Source organism: Triticum dicoccoides, chromosome 2B (assembly GCF_002162155.2).
Source record: "Triticum dicoccoides isolate Atlit2015 ecotype Zavitan chromosome 2B, WEW_v2.0, whole genome shotgun sequence".
Lineage (NCBI taxonomy): Eukaryota > Viridiplantae > Streptophyta > Magnoliopsida > Poales > Poaceae > Triticum > Triticum dicoccoides.
This window is the reverse complement of record NC_041383.1, coordinates 20,291,842-20,316,512: the sequence shown is the minus strand read 5'-3', so window position 1 is coordinate 20,316,512 and position 24,671 is coordinate 20,291,842.

The following is a 24,671-nucleotide window of genomic DNA, read 5'->3' as shown; positions in this document are numbered from 1 at the left end:
TACAAGCCGATTGCGATCTATGCTTCGTCCCTACCTGCAAAAGTGCATCACAAACACTTGTATATATTCCGAGCGAAGGGCAATAATCGTTCGAAGAGGAATGCAAACATATTCAACGGCAAACCCAAGTTCAGATAACGTCTTACGGATCCGGAAGTGCTCAGGCACCAAGCCTGTTAAGGTTTATCGATTACACAAACCACTCGGCATTCCGAGGCAAATTTAAGGCGTCAAGGATAGAAGTTTCTTACCCCTCCTGCGGAGGACTGGAAGGCGCAACAAACTCGTCCAGGTTGATCCCATCTGCGATCCGAGTGGCAGCAACAATGAAGGTCTCCATGAAAGAACGGAAGTCATGCTTCCTGGTATTGGCCACGTTGAGAGACGCCAGCTTGTCCTCTCGCGCTTCCTTGCAATGAACACGGACTAGAGACAGGGCAACATCGGCACCACACCTGGCAGAAGACTTCTTCCATTCTTGCACTCGACTTGGAACTTCATTCAGTCGGGTCATCAGAGACTCGAGGTCGTTCTGAAGTGTTTCTCCTGGCCAGAGTGTTGTGTCGATGCGCGATGTTGCAACCTTCAGTCTCGCAAGATAGTAGACCACAACAGCAACGCGAGACTCAAGGCGGAGCACGTTCATGGCAGCTTCATCCTTCACTGGAGAGTTGATGGGATCCAAGCCAGTCTCCACTCGACTAGTCTCCTCTTCAAAGTTTTGGCAGAATTCTGTGGATACGATTCAAGGATAAGCTATGTTCCTACAAAGTCAGTGATTACCAGTCGGATATAAGGGGTTACCTTCGAGCATGAGGAATAACTTCTTGGTGAGCCCTCCCAGATAAACCTCTAAGTCATTCTTCTTTCCCGCCAGTTCACTAGCCTTGTCACTCAGGGCTATCTTCTCACGCTTCTGTTGAGTGACCTCCTTGTTGGCCGCGTCGAGAGCAGCTTTCAGATTGGTATTCTCCTCTTCAAGTTTGCTGATTGAAACCAGATTTTCTTCTGCAAGTTTCGTCTTGTCCGAAGCCGCTTTCTACGCCTCGGCGAGGTCTAGGTCCTTCTTCTTCAGAGCATCCCTTAGTTTATCTGCAAAATGACAATGAGATCAGACTCAAGAATGGACAAAAATCAGGGCAGTCGTCAAGGTTCTCACCAAACATACCTTTTGCTTCCTCCTTCGCCTTCGTGAAGTTCTCCTGGACAAGCTTCAGATCAAGTTCGAGCTGGATATGCTTGTTCTCCAACTCAGTATAACGAGAAACAAGCTCGCAAGATTTCTGCGAAAGATCAGTCGACGGACATCAAAGACAGGTCACTTCCGAGTGACTAAGAGACAAATCGTAGCATTTCTAAGACTACAGCCGAATCAAAATATTCAACTGTAGTCTCGGGGACTACACACAGTGGGTGCACTCAGAGTGCCCCCACTGGTTCTACCGGCTCGGATCGACCAGTCGACCGAAAGCAGCTAACTGTCAACAGTTAGACGCAGTTTCAAAAAAAACGAAGAATTCTTCAGACCATAGCCGAGTACCAGTAGTCGACCACGGTCTCGGGGCCTACACCCAGTGGGTGCACTCAGAGTGCCCCCACTGGTTCCATGATTCCATTCGACCAGATCGAGTGAAGAAAGTAAAAGAGAACAAAGTTCTAGACATAAAGACTACAGTCGACTGCCAGCAGTCGACCGTAGTCTCGGGGACTACACCCAGTGGGTGCACTCAGCGTGCCCCCACTAATCCAGACATTTCAATCGACACACCCACTGGGTGTATGACAAACATTAAGATTTTCGGAAAGAAAAATTGCCAGGTATCATATCCTAACAGAACAGACGGTGTTCAACTAACCTAGACATTGCTCTGAAGAGCTGAACTTGCATCATAAGCTGCTTGGCTGGCGGCTCAGATCGCCTTCACCTGCTCCATCATGACCCCCGCCTGGCGTATGGCTTCCTTGGCAGCACCTGCTTGGTCCTCTGGGACGTGGTGTGTGGAGAAGAGAGAAGGTGGTTCGGCACTCGACGACGGAGGACGGGCACTCATCAACGGCTCCGCAAAGGACACGGTAGCCCGAGCAACGTTGCTCCCCTCCGGAACCAATGATTCAGGTGCTGACGCAACCTGAGCAGTCTTGCCAGCAGACGCCTTCCTGTTCCTCCTTTGCCTTAGTGGCGCCTCATCGTCATTGTCAGCGAGATCAATGCTAATGCTAGGTGGAGCTACAGAGAAAGTTCAAAGTCAAAAATGAAGATCCGATCGATCGAAAGTGAAACTGCACAGATCATACTAGGATGGGAAGTGGCAGCATCCTCCATTTCTTGATCCTCATGCCTGGCTAAAGTCTCAGAAGTAGCAACACTGCGATTTCAGAAATCAGTTGGCCAGCGATCGAGTCGACCAAGAATATATCCATGTCGAAAGGGAAAACATGAGTTATGCCATTACCGGGAAACAGTCGGAATATCCATCCTCATATTTGGTAGGGCCTTCACCAGTTTTGTTGGTGCCGCTCGAGGTTGCTTCGACGCTTTCTTAGTTGGCGCCGGAGAAGTCATCCGAGGGCGTTTGGTCGGCTGCCCAGCAGGCGCGGCTCCCTTGCTACGCTCGACTGCAGTTTCATGGGTGAGCTTGGACCGTCTTTCAGTACGAGGAGGCTCAACTACCTCCTCCTCTTCCTCCTCAGAGCCAGCATCTTCATCACCCTCGTCGCCGTCCGACTCCGACTCCTCCTGGCTTTCGCCTCCGCTTCCTTCTTCTTCTTCGGTCTGTTCTTGCACCCCGTTGGGCATCAAGTACATCTCGGTAGTGATCTGGAAGACAACAAACAAAATTCAGTCAACCGGATTGCAACAAAGCGGAATGAAGAAAACAAGAGGCACAGTCAGAAGAATGTGGTCAAACCTTGTCTGGTTCGTAGGACTGGTCGAGTGATGGGATCCACCTGGCTCCATGAGGATTGTCCCTGTTCCCCGTGATGGCGGTCATCCACCTCTCCAGAGTGACATCGTTGACCTCCTCCGGGTGGACCCGAGTGGTGTCTTCAGTGCCAGAGTACAACCACATCGGATGGCCCCGATACTGAAGTGGTTGAATGCGCTGTCGAAGGAAAACCTCTAGGAGATCCATGCCCGTCACTCCGTCGCGAATGAGCTGGACCACACGCTCCATCAACATCCTAACCCGAGCTTTCTCCTCCGGAAGCACCTTCAGAGAAGATGGCTTGTTCACTCGGTCCACGGAGAACGGGGGGAGGCCAGTCGGCTGCCCTGGCGTCGACTGGTCTTGGCAGTAGAACCAGGTCGACAGCCACCCTCGAACTGACTCGGGAAGGGTCATGGCTGGAAAGGCACTCTTACTCCTCATCTGAACCCCGAGACCCCCACACATTTGGATTACTTGGGTTCTCTCGTCATTTGGGCTAGCCTTTTTCGCCGTCTAAGAACGACAGGTGAAAATGTGTTTGAAAAGGCCCCAGGGCGGCCGGCAACCCAAGAAGTTTTCACACAAAGACACGAAAGCGGTGAGGTAGGCAATGGAGTTGGGCGTGAAGTGATGGAGTTGTGCACCAAAGAAGTTCAGAAACCCTCGGAAGAAAAGATTCGGTGGCAGAGAAAAACCGCGATCAACATGGGTGGCTAAGAGGACGCACTCACCCTCCTAAGGCTGCGGCCGCCACTCCTTCCCCGGAAGCCTTGCTGACCCATGGGGGATCAGTCGCATGTTGGCCAGGTCGTCGAGGTCCTTCTGCGTGATGGTCGAGCGGATCTAGTCTCCCTGGATCCAGCCTTGTGGCAGGCCGGACCGCGACGAGGATCCGCCCCGACTAGGCGCTCTTCCCTTCGCCTTCGCCGTCGCCTTCTTCGCCCGCTCCAAAGTCGCCGTCTTTTCCTTCACCATCGTCACCGGCGAGGCGCGCAAGGAGCAGCGAGGCGGAGGTGGAGGCGAGTGCGGCGAGCGAGCTCAAGGAAGAGGGAGAGGGGATTGAGGGCGCACTGTTTGAAAAAAACCCATCCGGCGCCTTATATGAAGTCTCTTCCGAGTGGCTGACTGGTAGGCCCGGGCGATCCTATCAAATCACGCAACAGTCGCGCGCGCCATATGTGGCGAAAAAGGTGGCGTGGAAATTGAGGCATCCCTGCCTTATCCCATCCGAGTACTGCGGCTTCCTCCACCTCGCGCGCTTCCCGAAATTCAGATCCCGCTAAATCCGCGAACAGCAGAGCAACTTGTCAGACTGAAGATTTCCTCTGATCTGTCACTCGGAGATCTCCAAGTATAGAAAAGTCACTCGACCAATATCAAGAATGGATCAAGGCGACTGAAAAAGAAGTTGGTACCGCCACCTACGGTCATTTGATCCAGAACAAGACATACTCATAGCATAAAAAGAGGGGTCGGAAGAATTCTCAACTCCTTCCTCACTACAACCTCGATCCATTCTGGGGCTAATGATGAAGCCATGTACCTAGGGTAGGGTCATGGACCTGTCCAAAATACCCTTCCCAAGGACATCTCTAGAAGAAACTACCTTTCAGTCGACCTGGAAGGATTCCACTCGACGGACTCGAAGACACTCGACCATGAAGACTCACTCGACCACCAGGAGATCTAGAGTCACTCTGCATCCAAACGGTCTGTTAGTAAGTAGTCTTTATGGCCATGATATCACTTTATGTAAGGCATTACCAGTAACGTCTGGCCTTTATGTACATTGAACTCTCTGCTACATGGGATGGCTGGGGTCCTGGCGCACTCTATATAAGCCACCCCCCTCCACAGGCAGAAGGGTTCGCACCCCTGTAACTCTCACACATATAATCCAGTCGACCACCTCCGGGCACCGAGACGTAGGGCTGTTACTTCCTCCGAGAAGGGCCTGAACTCGTAAAACTCTTGTGTGTACAACTACTCCATAGCTAGGATCTTGCCTCTCCTTAGTACCCCCCCTACATTACTGTCAGACTTAGAACCATGACAGTGGGTTCCTGGGGGGTTTTATAGATAAACCCACCTAGGGTTACAATGGTAATATGCCGAGCCGGTGGGTCCGTATTGTCGGTGTCCAGGCTGCCGGGCTGGGTCCCGCTCAAGGGCTGATGACCCACAAGTGTAGGAGATCTATCATAGTCCTTTCGATAAGTAAGAGTGTCGAACCCAACGAGGAGCAGAAGGAAATGATAAGTGGTTTTTAATAACGTTTTCTCTACAAGAACTGAAATTATAGGTAATAGATAGTTTTGTGATAAGATAAATAATAACGAGTAACAAGTAAATAAAGTAAATAAAGTGCAGCAAGGTGGCCCAATCCTTTATGTAGCAAAGGATAAGCCTGGACAATTTCTAATAATGAGAAAGGAGCTCCCGAGGACACATGGGAATTATCATCAAGCTAGTTTTCATCACGTTCATATGATTCGCGTTCGGTACTTTGATAATCTAATATGTGGGTGGACCGGTGCTTGGGTACTGCCCTTACATGGACATGCATCCCACTTATGATTAACCCCTATTGCAAGCATCCGCAACTACAAAAGAAGTATTAAGGTAAACCTAACCACAACATTAAACATATGGATCCAAATCAGCCCCTAACGAAGCAACGCATAAACTAGGGTTTAAGCTTCTGTCACTCTAGCAACCCATCATCTACTTATTACTTCCCTATGCCTTCCTCTAGGCCCAAATAATGGTGAAGTGTCATGTAGTCGGCGTTCACATAACACCACTAGAGGAAAAGACAACATACAACTCATCAAAATATCGAACGAGTACCAAATTCACATGACTACTAATAGCAAGACTTCACCCATGTCCTCAGGAAACAAACGTAACTACTCACAAAGCATATTCATGTTCATAATAAGAGGGGTAATAATATGCACTAAGGATCTGAACATATGATCTTCCACCAAGTAAACCAATAAGCATCAACTACAAGGACTAATCAACACTACTAGCAACCCATATGTACCAATTTGTGGTTTTGATACAAGATTGGATACAAGAGATGAACTAGGGTTTTGAGAGGAGATGGTGCTGGTGAAGATGTTGATGGAGATTGACCCCCTCCCGATGAGAGGATCATTGGTGATGACTGGTGATGATTTCACCCTCCCGGAGGGGAGTGTTCCCGGCAGAATAGCTCCGCCAGAGCCCTAGATTAGTTCCGCCAAGGTTCCGCCTCGTGGCGGTGGAGTTTCGTCCCGTAAGCTTGCCCCCGATTTTTTCCAGGATAAAAGCCCTCATATAGCAGAAGATGGACACTGGGAGGCCACCAGGGGGCCCAGGAGACAGGGGGCGCGCCCAGTAGGGGGGCGCCCCACACCCTCCTGGACAGGGTGTGGGCCCCCTGGTGTATTTTTTCCGCTCAATAATTCTTATTAATTCCAAAAATAGGTTTCATGGAGTTTCAGGATTTTTGGAGCAGTGCAGAATAGGTTTCCAATGTTTCTCCTTTTCCAGCCAGAATTCCAGCTGCCAGCATTCCCCCTCTTCATGATAAAATAAGAGAGAATAGCCATAAGTATTGAGATATAATGTGTAATAACAACCCATAATGCAATAAATATTGATATAAAAGCATGATGCAAAATGGACGTATCAACTCCCCCAAGCTAGACCTCGCTTGTCCTCAAGCGGAAGCCGATATCGAAAAATATGTCCACATGTTTAGAGATAGAGGTGTCGATAAAAATAAAATATGGACATGAGGGCATCATGATCATTATTATAACAACAACATATATAGATTTTATCATATGATTCTTATGCTCAAGTAACAATCAATTCACAATGTCAAGTATGGCTCAAAAACTTCATTGGGAACTAACAAACTGTAATCTCAACCATTGAAGCAATTGCAATTTATCGTAACATCAGAAAGAGTCAACAATAGAGCTTTTCAGCAAATTCACATACTCAACTATCTTGTAGTCTCCTATAATTGCTAACACTCACGCAATACTCATGGATATGGAGTTTCAGCCGGACACTGAGAAAGATAGGGGCTCATTGTGTTGCCTCCCAACGTATTCACCTTTAGGTGATGTCAACAATAATAGCCCATGCTAACTTACATCCAATTGGATATATATATATCATGATCTTTCAAACACGAGGAGCTTGCCAAAGGATAAAATGAAAAAGGGAAAGGTGAGGATCACCTTGACTCAAGCATAAAGCAAAAACATAAAGTAAAAGATAGGCCCTTCGCAGAGGGAAGCAGAGGTTGTCATGTGCTTCTAGGGTTGGATGCATAAAATCTTAATGCAAAAGAACGTCACTTTATATTGCCCCTTGTATGTGGACCTTTATTATGCAGTCCGTCGCTTTTATTACTTCCACAACAAGATTGTACAAAGCTTATTTTCTCTACAGTAATAAGTCGTACATATTTAGATAGCAATTTTTATTGCTTGCAACATGACAACTTACTTGAAGGATCCTACTCAATCCATATGTACGTATGGTGGACTCTCATGACAAAACTGGGTTTAAGGATATTCGGAAGCACAAGTAGTATCTCTACTTGGTGCAAGGAATTAGGCTAGCATGAGGGGGAAAGGCAAACTCAACATGTTTGGAAGGTCAATGACAATATACTTTAACTGAGATGTGAGAAAACATAAAACATTACGTTGTCTTCCTTGTCCAACATCAACTCTTTTAGCATGTCACACTTAATGATTGCTCCCAATCATAAAAGGTGTCCAAGATAATATATTTATATGCGAACCTCTCCTTCCTTATCACTTCCTATTAATTGCAACGATGACTAAAACTACATTTATCAACCCTCAACAACTTTTATGCCTCATACTTTCTATATGTGAAGTCATTACTAACCATAAGATCAATATGAACTCTTTTATTCTTTCTACTTCCTTAAGATCATAGCAACAAAGAAAAGCCCTTGACTTAACACTAATCTTTATTATAGATAGCTCATGGACTCGATTACAAAAAGAGATCACAAAGCAAAACTCAAAACTACTTGATATCAAAACTTCAATCTACTAGATCAAGATACTATTAAAAGGATCGAACTAAACAAGACGGTAAAGATAGGAGTGTGATGGTGATACGATACTGGGGCACCTCCCCCAAGATTGGCAGTTGCCAAGGGGAGTGCCCATACCCATGTGTTTATTTCTCCTTCTTCACAGTTGGTGTTATGATCTTCTTGGTGATGATGCCCTTTAGGATACGGTTCTCCTCCTCGAGCTTATTGAGTTGTTGTTTGAGGTCCATAATTTCTTTACAGAGCTTGCCCGTAACGGCCAAAGCTCCCTTTACCCAAGGATGCTGCATTGCTTCTGGAGAACAAGTGAAGCTCTTTTTAATATTTTCATAGGAAAGAAATCTAAAGTTGGAAGGGATGACCGAAGTTGGGATAACCAAGCTAGGTAGTTCCCCCATCATGAATTCTGCTTGGAGACGGGAGGTAACTTCTTGATCTTCATCCATGGCATCTATCCTTTTCAAATCAGCCTCCATCTCATCATCCGTTGATGGTCCAAAGTGATAAGCATCGCTATTTGCTCCTGGACTTGGTGTTGGGTGAGACACCCGACTCTCCCCAACTAACTCCTGAGAAGACATCTTGCTTTTAATCTGCAACAAGAACAGCTCAAAACGAAAACAGAGGATATTTGCGTGATACGATGGTCAAAACCTTTGGGAGTATATATAACGAATTTTTACCGACCAAAATACGTAATGTGCAAGAAAACGGAGTCCGGGAGGCACACGAGATGCCCACGAGACAGGGGGGCGCGCCCAGCAAGGGTGGGTGATGTCTACTACACAACCTTCTTCTTGTAGATGTTGTTGGGCCTCCAAGTGCACAGGTTTGTAGGACAGTAGCAAATTTCCCTCAAGTGGATGACCTAAGGTTTATCAATCCGTAGGAGGCGTAGGATGAAGATGGTCTCTCTCAAGCAACCCTACAACCAAATAACAAAGAGTCTCTTGTGTCCCCAACACACCCAATACAATGATAAATTGTATAGGTGCACTAGTTCGGCGAAGAGATGAAGATACAAGTGCAAAATAGATAGTAGATAAAGGTTTTTGTAATCTGAAATTATAAAAACAGCAAGGTAACAAGTGGTAAAAGTGAGCGTAAACGGTATTGCAATGATAGGAAACAAGGCCTAGGGTTCATACTTTCACTAGTGCAAGTTCTCTCAACAATAATAACATAGGTAGATCATATAACAATCCCTCAACATGCAACAAAGAGTCACTCCAATGCCACTAATAGCGGAGAACAAACGTAGAGATTATGGTAGGGTACAAAACCACCTCAAAGTTATTCTTTCAGATCGATCTATAAAAGAGTTCGTACTAGAATAACACCTTAAGACACAAATCAACCAAAACCCTAATGTCACCTAGATACTCCATTGTCACCTCAAGTATCCGTGGGCATGATTATACCATATGCATCACACAATCTCAGATTCATCCAACCAACATAAAAGTACTTCAAAGAGTGCCCCAAAGCTACTACCGGAGAGTCAAGAACGTGTGCCAACCCCTATGCATAGGTTCCTAATGTCACGAAACCCGCAAGTTGATCACCAAAACATACATCAAGTGAATCGCAAGACATACATCAAGTGTTCTCATAAAAGACTCAATTCGATAAGATAACTTCAAAGGGGAAACTCAATTCATCACAAGAGAGTAGAGGGGGAGAAACATCATAAGATCCAACTACAATAGCAAAGCTCGAGACACATCAAGATCGTGCCATGGAGGGAACACGAGAGAGAACACGAGAGAGAGAGAGAGATCAAACACATAGCTACTGGTACATACCCTCAGCCCCGATGGTGAACTACTCCCTCCTCGTCATGGATAGCGCCGGGATGATGAAGATGGCCGCCGGTGATGGGTTCCCTCTTCGGCAGGGTGCCAGAACGGGCTCCTGAGAGGTTTTTGGTGGCTACAGAGGCTTGCGGCGGCGGAACTCCCGATCTATCTTCTGTTCTGGATGTTTTAGGGTACGTAGATATATATGGGTGCAGGGGGTACGTCGGTGGACCTCCGGGGTGCTCACGAGGCAGGGGGCGCGCCCTGGGGGGTGCCCCCCACCCTCGTGGGCAGCCCGGGACTCCCCTGACGTGCACTCCAAGTCTATCAGGTTCATTTCCTTCCAAAAATAACTTCTCCAGTTGATTTTGTTCCGTTTTGACTCAGTCTGATATTCCTTTTCCTCGAAACACTGAAATAGGCATAAAACAACAAATCTGGGCTGGGCCTACGTTTAATAGGTTAGTCCCAAAAATAATATAAAAGTGGATAATAAAGCCCAATATTGCCTAAAACAGTAGATAAAGTAGCATGGAGCAATAAAAAATTATAGATACGTTGGAGACGTATCAGTGGGCGCGCCCACCACTCTCGTGGGGACCTCGTGTTCCTTTCGGACTACTTCTTTCTTCCTAAAATTTTTAAATATTCCAAAACTGATAAAAATTGCCATTGGAGTTGTTTTGGAGTCGGTTTACTTACCGTACCACATACCTATTCCTTTTCGGAGTCTGAAACATTCTGGAAAGTGTCCCTTATGTATTCCTCCAGGGTTACAGTTTCAATAATATTAGTTTTAACATTGATAGGATTACCTGAAATATAATGTTTAATTCTTTGACCGTTTACCACCCTCGGACTCGTGCCTTCGAAGTTGTTGATTCTTATGGCACCAGAACGATAGACCTCCTCGATAACGTAAGGACCTTCCATTTAGAGAGAAGTTTTCCTGCAAAAAATCTTAAACGAGAGTTGAATAATAACACATAATCTCCTACGTTCAACTCACGCTTTTGTATCCTTTTGCCATGCCAGCGTTTAACTTTTTCTTTGAATAGCTTGGCATTCTCATAGGCTTGGGTTCTTCATTCATCAAGTGAGCTAATATCAAACAACCTCTTCTCACCGGCAAGTTTGAAGTCATAGTTGAGCTCGTTAATAGCCCAATATGCTTTATGTTCAAGTTCAAGAGGTAAATGACACGCTTTTCCATAAACCATCTTATATGGAGACATACCCATAGGATTTTTTTATGCAGTTCTACAGGCCCATAATGCATCATCAAGTTTTTTGGACCAATTCTTTCTAGATCTATTCACAGTCTTTTGCAAAATTAATTTGAGCTCTCTATTGCTCAACTCTACTTGACCACTAGACTGCGAATGATAAGGAGATGCGATTCTATGATTAACATGATACTTAGCAAGCATCTTACGGAAAGTACCATGAATAAAATGTGAACCACCGTCAGTCCTAAGATATCTAGGGACTCCAAACCTCAGAAAAATAACTTCTTTAAGCATTTTAATAGAAGTGTTATGATCAGCACTACTAGTTGGAATATCTTCTACCCACTTAGTGACGTAATCAACAACAACTAAAATATGTGTGTAACCCTTAGAGGCAGGAAAAGGTCCCATATAATCAAAGCCCCAAACATCAAATGGTTCAATAACAAGAGAGTAATTCATAGGCATTTCTTGACGTCTACTAATGTTACCTACTCTTTGACATTCATCACAAGATGAAACAAACTTATGAGCATCTTTGAAGAGAGTAGGCCAATAAAAACCATATTGTAGTACCTTGTGTGCAGTTCTATCTCCAGCGTTGTGTCCTCCATAGGATTCAGAGTGAGACTTGCGTAGGATCTGTTCCTGTTCATGCTCAGGCACACAACGTCTGATAACACCATCTACTCCTTCTTTATAAAGGTGTGGGTCATCCCAAAAGTAATGTCTTAAATCATAAAAGAACTTTTTCTTTTGCTGGTATGTGAAACTAGGCGGTATAAATTTAGCAACAATGTAATTAGCATAATCAGCATACCAAGGAGCAGAACGAGAAGCATTAATGACCGCTAATTGTTCATCAGGAAAGCTATCATCAATAGGCAGTGGGTCATCAAGAACATTCTCTAACCTAGACAAGTTGTCTGCAACGGGGTTCTCAGCTCCCTTTCTATCAATAATATGTAAATCAAATTCTTGGAGCAAGAGAACCCATCTAATGAGCCTAGGCTAAGCATCTTTCTTTTCCATAAGATATTTAATAGCAGCATGATCAGTGTGAATAGTAACTTTGGAATCAACAATATAAGGTCTAAACTTATCACATGCAAACACAACTGCTAAGAACTCTTTTTCAGTAGTAGCATAATTTCTCTGGGCAGTATCAAGAGTCTTACTAGCATACTGGATAACATTCATTTTTTATCAACTCTTTGCCCTAGAACAGCACCTACAGCATAATCACTAGCATCACACATAATTTCAAAAGGTAAATTCCAATCAGGTGGCTGAACAATAGGTGCAGTGATCAAAGCTTTCTTAATTATTTCAAATGCTTCTACACAATCATCATCAAAGACAAAAGTAATATCTTTTTGCAATAAATTAGTCAGAAGCCTAGAGATTTTAGAAAAGTCCTTAATGAACCTCCTATAAAAACAGGCATGACTGAGGGTGTCCTGGAATAGGGGGTGTCCGGATAGCCGGACTATCATCATCGGCCGGACTCCAAGACTATGAAGATACAAGATTGAAGACTTCGTCCCGTGTCCGGATGGGACTTTCCTTGGCGTGGAAGGCAAGCTTGGCGATACGGATATGTAGATCTCCTACCATTGTAACCGACTCTGTGTAACCCTAGCCCTCTCCGGTGTCTATATAAACCGGATGGCTTTAGTCCATAGGACGAACAACAATCATACCATAGGCTAGCTTCTAGGGTTTAGCCTCCTTGATCTCGTGGTAGATCTACTCTTATAACCCACATCATCAATATTAATCAAGCAGGACGTAGGGTTTTACCTCCATCAAGAGGGCCCGAACCTGGGTAAAAACATCGTGTCCCTCGTCTCCTGTTACCATCCGCCTAGACACACAGTTCGGGACCCCCTACCCAAGATCCGCCGGTTTTGACACCGACATTGGTGCTTTCATTGAGAGTTCCTCTGTGCCGTCGCGATCAGTAAGGATACCTTTTCCCGTCTTTAAAGACGGCGCCGTCAAGGGAGCTTTGGCCGCCGGCCAAACTATCCGTCTAGGTGGTTTTCTTATGACCGCCTGTTCGGCCACCGCTCCAACGATGACCTCTCAGGTCATCGAAAGCGATCTTCACGTCAGCTCGGAATTCGCCGAGCAATTAGATGCGATTGAGCTCTCCTCTATAAACGAGCTCTTGGATCGCATCGCCACCCTGGGAGTCGATATAGACTACGATTAGATTGGGCTTAAAACCGATCTGAGAGAAATTAACTCTCCCCAGGCTACCCACCACATGGTTGTGGTAGAGGAACAATGCGGCAACTCTTCTTCTATGTTGAAATCCAACTATGTCCGGATTCCCGATCCCTCCATGCCGGATTCCCACGGAGGGACGGACGCCAATCAAATACTGAACTTAAGAGTCAGGCATCGGACCAGATTCGCTGGAAAGCATCCAGCAAATCAAGCTTCGAATCCGGAAGCTTGTTGGCCTTTGAGCCTCAGATCGGGCAGGGTTCCGAACTTGATTCCACCCGCCCACCCAAACATAAGCGACCTATCTCAAATACGGCAAGAGCCCAATGAAACAGTGCATCATTACTGGGCCAGATTCCTACTGGTTATGAACAGGATAAAGGACTGCCGTGAAGAAAGCGCGATTTCAATTTTCTGCAACAATTGCACGGACAAGGGAATCATAAACGCCATCAGTCGTCGCGAAGTTACATGCTTCGCCGACCTAGCAACCATTGTACAAAAATAGTGTGCGGTGGAGAGTGCCTGGAAAACCAAAACTAGGTTTTGGGACAATCCGGCCCTGAATGCAACCCCAGTCTGAAATAAAAGAGTGCGTCATACTCAAGCACCTGGGTTAAAAACCAAAAAGCAAAAAACCCCTAAAGGGTATGGAACCGTACTGGAGGGATGGCTCAACGGACCTTGCAAAATCCATAGTACGGAGGGCGCCACTCCAACACATAGCCTTCGAGCATGTTGGATACTACGGCAGGTGGCCAAAAGTGGCGAAGGCTTTTTAGCCCCGGGCAACCAGCCCAGCAGTACCAGTACGGTATTAACAGTCTTCGAGACTTTCGCATCAAATAACATGCGGAAACGAACAATCCACAGCCTCGCCGAAGTCTACCAAGTAGCAACAGCGAATCCATGGAGCGACACGGCTATCACCTTCAATGCCAGCGACGAACCTAAATTGCAAACAGCTAGAGCACCAGCCGCATTGGTCCTCAGTCCGATAGTAGACGGTTTTCGTCTTACCAAGGTACTCATGGATGGCGGCAGCGGATTAAACCTCATCTACGAAGAAACCCTTCAAAAAATGGAAATTGACTGGAGCCGCATTGAGCGAAGCAGCACAACCTTCAGGGGGATAATCCCTAGTCGAGAAGTGCGCTGCACAGGAAAAATCACGCTAGATGTAGTGTTCGGCTCACCGGACAACTATAGGTCCGAAGAGGTCACATTCCAAGTGGCCCCGTTCGGCAGCGGATATCACGCCTTGCTAGGGCGAGAGGCATTCACAATCTTCCAAGCTATACCCCATTACAGGTACATGAAGCTCAAAATGCCCAGACCGAATGGAATAATCACTCTTGCCAGTGATCCAAATACAACACTCCGCGCTGAAAATAAGACAACCGCACTGGCCCTAGAGGCATTATCCGAAGCCTTAGCGGCAGAGGAACTAACTGCGCTGCGCTCCATGGTGGATAGGGACGATGTGATACTCGATAAAAGGCCCAAGTCCACCTCTTTTAAACCAACAGACGAAATAGTCAAATTCCAGGTCCATCCAACGGACCCCACAAAGACGGCCTCCATTGGGGCACAATTAAATCCTGATGTAGAAGCCGCACTACGAGAATTCCTTCGGGAAAATTGGGACATTTTCGCCTGGCACCCTTCAGACATGCCAGGAATCCCATGCAGGCTGGCAGAACATAGCCTAAATATCCTTAAAGGATTCAAGCCAGTCAAACAGGCTCTTCGGCGATTTTTCGAACCCAAAAGACAGGCAATGGGAGAGGAGCTAGCCAAACTCTTAGAAGCCGGATTCATCAGAGATATCAAACATCCGGACTGGCTAGCCAACCTGGTAATGGTACCAAAAAAGGACAAATCGTGGCGCCTTTGTGTCGATTTCAAAGGCGTTAACAAGGCCTGTCCAAACGACCCCTTCCCTCTCCCTCGCATCGACCAAATTATCGATGCTACCGGAGGGCACAATTCATTGTGCTTCCTCGACGCATACTCCGGCTACCATCAAATCAAGATGGCGGAAAAAGACCAGGCCGCAACGGCATTTATTACTCCATATGGACCATTCTGCTTCAACACAATGCCCTTCGGACTCAAAAACGCCGGTGCAAGATATCAGCGCATGATTCAGACATGTCTGGCCACCCAGATCGGCAAAACAGTCGAGGCATACGTAGACAATGTGGTCGTCAAGACCAAACACGTCGAATCTCTAGTAGACAACTTGAGGGTAACATTCGACAACCTCCGAGCATATGACATTAAGCTCAACCCGGAAAAATGAGTTTTTGGCGTACCAGCCGGAAAGCTCTTGGGCTTCATTGTATCCGGAAGAGGAATTGAAGCAAACCCAGCCAAGATCCGAGCTCTGTCACAATTGGATATCCCAAAAGACCTCAAGCAAATACAAAAGCTAACCGGATGCGTGGCGGCTCTAAGCCGCTTCATCTCCCGTTTGGGAGAAAAGGCACTGCCCCTCTATCGCCTCCTCCGGCGCACCGAACATTTCGAATGGACGGATGCTGCCACGGTCGGACTCGAAGAAATTAAAGCCGTATTGGCAACAAATCCGGTCCTGGCCGCGCCCAACCTGGGCGAACCAATGCTATTATATATCGCAGCAACACATCAAGTTGTCAGCACGATACTCATCGTCGAACGAGAAACAGAAGGGCACAAATTCCCTCTTCAAAAACTAGTGTACTATGTATCCACTGTCTTGACTCCATGCAAGTCCCGGTACCCACATTATCAAAAGATAGCGTATGCGGTGTTCATGGCATCCCGGAAGCTGCGACACTACTTTCAAGAGTGTTCCATAACAGTGGCCTCCGAAGTACCTCTCTACAACATTATAAACAATCGCGACGCAACGGGCAGAATTGCAAAATGGGCCATTGAGCTCTTACCATTTGACATAACCTACAAACCACGGCAAGCTATAAAGTTGCAAGTCCTGGCTGACTTCATCGCCGAATGGACCCAAGCCGAACTCCCTAAAGAGTACGGCGCATACTCTAGTTGGATCATGCATTTTGACGGCTCCAAAATGTTGGCGGGCTTGGGGGCTGGCGTCGTCTTGACGTCCCCAACCGGAGACACAGTCCAATATGTACTTCAAATAATGTACATGGACTCCAACAATGCAGCCGAATACGAGGCCCTTCTACATGGCCTCCGGATGGCGATCTCTATGGGTATTCAACGCCTAGAGGTGCGCGGGGATTCAAACCTCGCAATATCCCAAATAAATGGAGACTTTGACGCCAAGGATCCGAAAATGGCAGCCTACCGTAACGCTGTGCTAAAAATGTCAGCTCGGTTCGAGGGACTCGAATTGAACCACGTAGCCCGGGATAATAACCATGCAGCAGACGTGCTGGCATGTATTGGCGCAAAACGCGACGCCGTCCCTCCAAACATCTTCCTGGAACGGCTCTTTAAGCCATCCGTATTATGGGAAGGGGAGTCCGGAAATAACAACCCGGAACCAATTGCACCACCCGACACAGAACATTCTGACACAATCGGTGGCTCAACCAATGATATAACACCTTCAGCCCATGAAATAATGGCAGTAATTGCCCCGTGGACGGAACCATTCCTAGCCTACTTAATTAGGCAGGAACTTCCCGAAGACCAAAATGAGGCCCGCTGCATAGTTCGGCGATCTAAAGCCTACAAGGTCCATGAGGGAGAACTTTATAAGAAAAGTACAACCGGAGTCCTTCAAAGGTGTATCTCCGAACAGGAAGGGCGAAATCTGCTGGCTGAAATTCACGCCGGACTCGGCGGGCACCACACTGCAGCCCGGGCCCTTGTAGGCAAGGCCTTCCGTACAGGATTTTATTGGTCGACAGCCCGGGCAGACGCTCAGGACTTAGTCCAACAATGCGTTGGCTGCCAGCTCTTTGCTAATCAGAGCCACATGCCACCCACCGCCCTCAAAACCATACCCATCACCTGGCCGTTCGCGGTCTGGGGGCTTGACATGGTTGGACCCCTTAAAGGGGGAACCCACAAGCACAAATACTTATTGGTCATGGTGGACAAATTCACCAAATGGATAGAGGCCAAGCCGGTTAAAATGGCAGAATCCGGACCTGTGATAGACTTCATATCCGGGGTAGTACACCGTTTTGGCGTCCCCCACAGCATCATCACTGATAACGGCACGAATTTCACGGCCGACGAGGTTAAACTCTGGTGCAAAAACATGGGCATCAAGCTCGACTATGCTTCGGTCTACCACCCTCAAACTAACGGTCAAGTGGAACGAGCAAATGGTCTAATCATGAGCGGCATCAAACCCAGATTAGTGCGGCCCCTCACGGAATCAAACACGCACTGGGTAGAGGAGCTCGACTCCGTACTTTGGGGGCTGCGGACCATGCCAAACCGCACAACCGGATTCACACCATTTTTTATGGTATACGGCGCTGAGGCAGTTTTGCCCTGCGATATAATTCATGACTCACCTCGCATGCGCATGTACGAGGAAAGAGAAGCCGAGTTAGATCGGCAGGACAGTTTGGACGCTTTAGAGGAGGAGCACGACGTGGCAAAATCCCGTTCCGCATTCTATCAACAGCAGGCTCGAAGATATCAAAGCAGAGAAGTACGGGCCAAAACTTATAACGTTGGCGAGCTAGTTCTATGCCTGCCAGACAAGAAAAAGGACAAACTTAAGCCCAAATGGGAAGGTCCCTTCATCATCGACCAAGTCCTTACCGGCGGTGCACACCGTCTACGCAACTCATCTGACAACCGACTCGAGCCAAACCCATGGAACGCAGCCCGTCTCCGAAGATTTTACGCCTAGCGCCGGACTCAGGGTTCGTCTCCTTCCTCCGTCCACCTTTCATATTTTTTCGCTGTATTTGTTTTCCCTCTTTTCTCCTCCCCTTTCTTCAGCACAAACCCCCTGAGGGCTGATCTGCGCTCTGTTCGCACTCACTCGATGTGCTACTCGCACTCGTTATACTTGGGGGCTTCTTTAACAGAAGCTTATTTATATGGGCTTCATGCCCACCACATGTGTCACACTTCCGCATGTACCTTTTGATCACCATTATATGCATCGATATGACTTAAGTTTTGGCCAAGCCGGGTTGCCTGGCTCCTGTGCTTACCCCTACATTCCCGATTGTTCGGCTAGGAGGTAAAGGGAGCACCTCTGCGATTGTTACTGCCGGGTCAGCCGGATGTGTACCTCGGACTGGGTGAAGCCGAAGGCTAGCGTTCTTAAGGGAATATTCGGTTGGTGACCTAAAAGATGATTTATTACTTACTTATTTATCTGCCGCCAGATGTTTTTTCTGCTTTTTTCGCAGTCCGGACATGCACTTTAGGGCATGCCTCCCAGGGAAAGGAACCCTTAATGGAACTATTCTCCCTGGAAGATGTTTCTTACTAACCATGTAATATAACATAGCTAGTTGGGCACTTGTCTGATAAAGCAATTATGACCCCTACGCCTTGTCTCCATGCATGCCCTGGTTCTTTTATAACCGTCAGGGTATTCGGACACACTCCGGACTGCTAGGTCCCGAGGTTGAAGCAAAAAGGTCCGCAAAGGCAAACGATCTACAATCCGGCTAGAAGGCATTTTACATGTCATTTTAAAAAATTACATCGTCAAACTGACTGATTGTACTCCTCTTCAATCCCATCTAAAAGGCTGTCTAATTTACAGTCCTGTTGGGAATATTTCGCGGCCAGCTCTACTTGGCCGTACATCAAGCTCACAGGGATCTCCTTCCCATCAGGCCCCACAGGTCTAACCTCGGCCATGTGGTTTGGGTCAGCCTTCGGGTACCGCGTCTTCACCATGGCCCAGGCCTCCCTGGCGCCTTGACGGCAGGCCGATATCTTCCACAAACGAAGACGTCACCGTACTCCCTGAAGCTCCTCAGCAAGCCCTCCAAGGCCCTCAGGTAGGGAGACGGCAGGCCATAAGGCCTGAACGACGCCACTCATCGCTTGCCGAACATGTTCAAGCAGTTGCACCAGCTCGGGAAGTTGGTCACCCGTTGAACCGGGCATTTCCTCCATAGGGCGACCTATGAGCACACCTACAGACATATTTATGTCAACCGACCTCCTCACCGAACTCTTCTTTTCAAAAGAATTTGCTCAAGCACTTACTATAGATGCCGCGACGAAGCCGCTGGTTCTCCTTCAAGGATCTAGACAGCTGGGCCCGCACCCCTTTTAGCTCTTCTCCAAGCTGGGTGTGGGCATCTTGGAGCTTGTTCCTCTCCTGCTGCACCTTCATAAGCACCCTCTCGCCGGCCTTCAACTGGCGCAGCAGCTGTTGCTTGTCCGGATCTAGTCCGGCACCCTCTGCAATGTTATTGTCAGACTATACACACACACCGCACTTCATAAACTAATTCTCTTTTCGAAATATGAATTACTAGAGGGGTCTCCGTGGCTCCCCCGATAGCGGCTAGTGCAGCCTCAAGTTGGGCCTTGCACTCTTGAAGCTCCTGGGACAGGTGGGTATTCTTCTTAGTAAGATCCTGCATAACAAATGATCCTTAAATTAGTTATTTGAACTATTTTAAGTCTCGGGGGCTACTGGCATATATAGCCATCAAAATTCCTTACCCGTATGTCTTTTACATACTGCTCCGTGGCTTTGGTTAAACCATCTTGAGCAGCACGGAGGTGCGCGTCTCCCGCATTAAAGGCATTTAACGCCTCAGGGGAGAAACACGCGTCACGAAGAACTGTCCGACGGCGCCTGTGATTCATGGCGCTCTCCACCTCAGACCTGGTGGCGGACAACCTGCCGGCATCCTCCGTTGGAGGAGCATCTGGCTCGCGCCTTGCGCTCGCCTCCCCCTCCGGACCAGGCGTTGGAGCCTGGCTGGCGGAGGCTTGATAGGCACCCTCTCCGGACTCAGTCCGGCAAGCGCTTTTTCTCCTGAAAGAATCACGAGCATTAATATGCCCCCAGGAGTCTTTCCCTTAAAGGACAATGGTGCGCCGTACCTTTGCGGCGACGTTTCGATTCGCGCCGCACTCCTCTTCCGCCTGCTAGGCCGCACTAACCTCATTTGGTCAGTCGCCGCGGGCTCGGCTTCCTGCCGTGAAGGCGCCTCTTGTCAAGAACCATTGGTGCATGGTGGTCAGAAATAAGCATTAAAAAAGTAACGGTGTTAGGACTTCGGTCGTACTCACCTGGGAAGCCGGATACAAACCGGGTTAGTCAGCCGTAATGGCGACTAAAGCATTATCTATACTGAGCTGGTGGAACACCCCGTCGATCAGTTCCACCGCTAAGTCCGGATCCTCTCCGGAGGCCGGATCAAGGGATCTTTCCGGATCCTCGGGTTGTGGAGCTGGGCTTTTTATGCCCTCCACATCGCGACGTAGTTCCTGCGTCAAAATCATAAAATAAGACACTTGCCTTTAAAGGCACGGATCAGATATACAAACGACCGCTTACCCAGCTCCGAGGGTTGTTCATGGAGAATCCGTTCAGAGGATTCGTGCGGAGGAAGTCCTCCTTCTCCCTCTTGTACAAGCCGGACAGGATCTTCACCAGATCGTCAGCCGAGCCTGGCCCCTTGCGGCCGTGATGGGTGGCGTCATTATCTCCATTGAAATCCCACATGGGGTAGCCCCTATATTGGAGCGGCTGCACCCCTCGCATAATGCATGTGGCCATGACTCCGATCATGGTTAATCTAGAATGGGCTAGTAGCCGTATCCGGCCCATCAAGTAATGGACGCTCCTATCGTCTTCCCGTTGAGGGCTCCGTGGGCGCCAACTCAGGCGTTTCTTTAGAGGAGCATTGCTAAACTCCGGGAGGCCGACCCGGACTGGATCCGGCAGCGGAGCGTCCTCCATATAAAACCACTCCGAAGGCCAGTCTTCGGACGCCTTCTTCGGGGTCCCGGATAGGTATCCGGTCCCGGCGATGCACCATATTTCGGCTCCGCCCACTTGATATATCGACCCCTCGTGAGAGCGGGGTACGAGGCAAAACAGCCTCTTCCATAGCGCAAAATGGGGCTCAATGCCCAAAAACAGCTCACACAGAGCTACGAAGCCCGCGATGTGCAAAATGGAGGCAGGCGTAAGGTGGTGAAGTTGGAGTCCGTAGAACTCCAGGAGCCCCCGGAGAAACGAATGTATGGGAAACCCGAGTCCCCTTATTAAGTAGGGGACGAAGCATACCCGCTCTCCTTTGGAGGGATTGGGGACGCTCTCCGCCTGCTTCCCACCCTTGTAGGTGGCTAGTCCGGCCCGAACCGGAACCATGAAGGCTGGGGGAAGAAATCGCTCTGCTTGGAGCGTCACTAGCTCGTGATGCGGAACAGAGCATCTCCTCCAATCTCCTGGCTGAGGACTAGGAGCGCGAGAAGAGGAGCAGCGTCGGCTATCCATGTTGGAATGGATTTTTTGTCAGATGCGCCTCGATGAGTACTTGCGGAAGGAGGATGGTGTGATTTGGATCTGGATCCTCGCCTCTCTTATAGGCGGTTTATTTGCGCAGCTAGGGGTTAAAATGTAAGAATACCCTGGCTTTTCGCATTCATGCAACACGTGGAAGAAGGCCATTATTGGACGTGGAAGCCAAGGAGCGCAACATTTATGAAGCAACCGGACACTATCTGGCGAACACATGGACATGAAGGAGAACCCGCCTTGCAAACGACGAAGACAACATACGCGCCGGACTCGTCGTCATTGAAGCCTGGTTCGGGGGCTACTATGGGAGTCCTGGAATAGGGGGTGTCCGGATAGCTGGACTATCATCATCGGCCGGACTCCAGTACTATGAAGATACAAGATTGAAGACTTCGTCCCGTGTCGGGATGGGACTTTCCTTGGCGTGGAAGGCAAGCTTGGCGATACGGATATGTAGATCTCCTACCATTGTAACCGACTCTGTGTAACCCTAGCCCTCTCCGGTGTCTATATAAACCGGATGGCTTTAGTCCATAGGACGAACAACAATCATACCATAGGCTAGCTTCTAGGGTTTAGCCTCCTTGATCTCGTGGTAGATCTACTCTTGTAACCCACATCATCAATATTAATCAAGCAGGACGTAGGGTTTTACCTCCATCAAGAGGGCCCTAACCTGGGTAAAAACATTTTGTCCCTCGTCTCCTGTTACCACCCGCCTAGACGCACAGTTCGGGACCCCCTACCCGAGATCCGCCGGTTTTGACACCGACAATGACCAAGGAAACTTCTTATACCTTTTATGTCCTTGGGACATGGCATCTTTTCAATAGCATCAACTTTATATTTGTCAACTTCAATACCTCTCTCGGAAATCTTATGTCCCAAGACAATGCCTTCATTAACCATAAAGTGACACTTTTCCCAATTCAGGACGAGACTAGTGTATTCGCATCTCTACAAAATTGGATCAAGGTTGCTCAAACAATCATCAAAAGAGGATCCATCAACGGAAAAATCATCCATGAATACCTCACAAATCTTTTCACAAAAATAAGAGAATATAGCCATCATGCATCTTTGAAAGGTAGCAGGTGCTAAAGTACTAAAAGGGCAAGTAAAGGTAGTTTTTGATTGATCCCCCCCCCCCCAACATAGGTATTTGAGAGAAACCAGAATAACCATCTAGCCAGCAAAAATGTGTGTGTTTGGATAGCCTTTCTAGCATTTGATCAATAAAAGGTAAAGGGTAATGATCTTTCTTAGTAGCCTTATTTAATTTACGGAAATCAATTACCATCCTATAACTTGTAATAATTCTTTGCGGGATCAATTCATCTTTATCATTAGGAACAATGGTAATGCCTCCCTTTTTAGGGACACAATGGACAGGACTTACCCAATCACTATCAGCAAAGGGATAAATTATACCTGCCTCAAGGAGCTTTAGTATCTCCTTTCTTACCACTTCTTTCATCTTGGGATTCAGTTGTCGTTGAGGATCTCTAACTGGTTTGGCATCGTCCTCTAAATTAATTTGTGATCGCATAACATGGGACTAACGCCCTTAAGATCATCCAGAGTATATCCAATAGCAGCTCAGTGCTTCTTCAGAGTTTTCAATAATCTTTCTTCTTCTTTCTCTGAAAGGTTAGCACTAATAATAACAGGATATTTTTTTTCATCAAGATAACCATACTTAAGATTATCAGGTAATGGTTTGAATTCAAACACGGGATCACCCTTGGGTGGAGGGGGATCCCCAAGAATTTCAACGGGAAGATTATGTTTCAGCACAGGTTCCTGTTTAAGGAACACTTCATCTATTTCCCTTCTTTCCTTCATAAACATATCATTTTCATGGTCAAGCAAGTATTGTTCTAACGGATCAGCAGGAGGCATAGCAATGGAAGCAAGACCAATAATTTCATCCTTAATAGGTGGTTCCTTATCACGAGGTTGTCTACGAAACTTAGCAAAATTAAACTCATGAGACATACCGTCTAGGCCAATCGTGACAGTATCCTTTTCACAATCAATTTTAGCATTAACCGCATTTTGGAAGGGTCTACCAAAAATAATGGGACAAAAGTCATCTTGTGGGGAGCCAAGAACAAGAAAATCAGCAGGGTATTTAACTTTCCCACACAAAACTTCAACATCTCTAACAATCCCTACTGGTTTAATGGTATCCCTATTAGCAAGCTTAATAGTAACATCAATGTTTTCTAATTCAACGGGTGCAATGTCGTTCATAATTTCTTTATATAAATCATAAGGTATCGCACTAGCACTAGCACCCATATCACATAAACCATGATAACAATGATCTCCTATTTTAACAGAAATAATAGGCATGCCTACGACAGGTCTATGTATCTTAGTATCTGGTCTAGCAATATTAGTAGATTCATCATAGAAATAAATAACATGCCCATCTAAATCATCATCCAAGAGATCTTTAACCATAGCAATCCTAGGTTCAACATTTATTTGCTCAGGAGGTGTATAAGTCCTAGTATTACTCTTACGAACAACAGTCGAAGTTTTAGCATGATCCTTTATCCTAACAGGAAAAGGAGGTTTCTCATAATAAGTAGTAGGAACAATAGGATCACTATAGGTGATAGTCTTTTCTTCAACTGTAATAGGTGCAACTACTTTCACTTCATCAGGAGGATTATATTTAAACAACTTCTCTTTTGGGAGATCAACGTGAGTAGCAAAAGATTCACAGGAAGAAGCTACTATCTCAGAGTAAAGTCCATACTTAGCGCTAAATCCATGAGAAGCATCGGTATCCATAAAAGATTTAACACAATCAAACTTAGGTGTCATACCTGACTCCTTACCATCGCCGGAACCCCAATCTTCAGAGTTGCGTTTAATTCTTTGCAATAAGTCCCATTTGAAATCAATAGTCTTCAGCATATA